Source organism: Cynoglossus semilaevis, chromosome 20, assembly GCF_000523025.1.
Source record: "Cynoglossus semilaevis isolate Cse_v1.0 chromosome 20, Cse_v1.0, whole genome shotgun sequence".
Lineage (NCBI taxonomy): Eukaryota > Metazoa > Chordata > Actinopteri > Pleuronectiformes > Cynoglossidae > Cynoglossus > Cynoglossus semilaevis.
In genome coordinates this window covers 3,691,007-3,692,087 of record NC_024326.1, presented here as the reverse complement: position 1 = coordinate 3,692,087, position 1,081 = coordinate 3,691,007, and positions in this window count along the sequence as shown.

The window sequence follows — 1,081 nt, the reverse complement described above, 5'->3', positions numbered from 1 at the left end:
GAGAGACAAAAGTTTTTGTTAGTTCCTACTTTTCACTGTAAAGCTACTTTAAAATCTTCCTAACTACTACAATTTTTGGCAATGTTTGGTGGCATTTATTATTTTGCATCACCACGCCTGAAGATTCAAGGGTCAAGAAAGAACAAAACAGAACGGTAAGCTCTGGATTCTGTACAGACTGAAATAGACCGTGGGTTGTGGTGCTGTTGTTGTGTTGTAGGACATAATCTAGAAAAGTACGCCGGTACCTGACATCAGTAATAGATTACTTGATTACACATTACTCTCTCCATCTTTAGCGCCAGTACCACATTGAATAACAAGGTTGTAATCTTAGTGTGGTGATTTCTATTGAAAACTGAAAACTATTATATGATCTCCTTCATGATTGGATGGTAGGTCAGGCACAATGTGACCTTACCGCTAGATACGCATTCTTTTAACTCTTGCACGGTGTACCTTTTTATTTATTTTGTATTCCTAAATGTCAAGACTCCCAATAAGCACTTTATGTTGCACATCCCCTGTGTATTTCATGTTTATTTTTAGGTGCACACTAGAAACTTAAACTAACTTAAACTTAAATAGAAATTTATTTCTTGGGAGTGGAAGAATCATTACGACAACTCATTAAAGAGGAAAGTCGTCCTGACTGATGAAGAGCTCGGTGAGTAAGGAGGATAAATGCACCGCTGCCCCTCCCCTTTACCCACCTCCCAACCCTCGGTGCTTCAGAGTAATAGTAAGAGGCAGTCACAGGTAAAAGGTTAAAATTCTAAGCAAAAGCACACAGTGTTTGGTGGCCAGTGGGCCTGCCTTACAGCCGTGTGGTCACTGTGTACCTGTATCTTATTCATGAAGACATCAAGACATTGCTCACAGTTAAAGGGATAGATTGACGCTGACTTATAATCAAAACAGTCAGAAGAAAGTAGTGAAGAAATGACATGAACTGAATCCTGGGATCAGACAACATTGAAGTTTTATTATGTGGTAAAGTAACATCAAGTGCAATGAATGATTATTTATCATTTATATATAAATATTATATGGTAATTTAACAAACAAATCATACTAATGG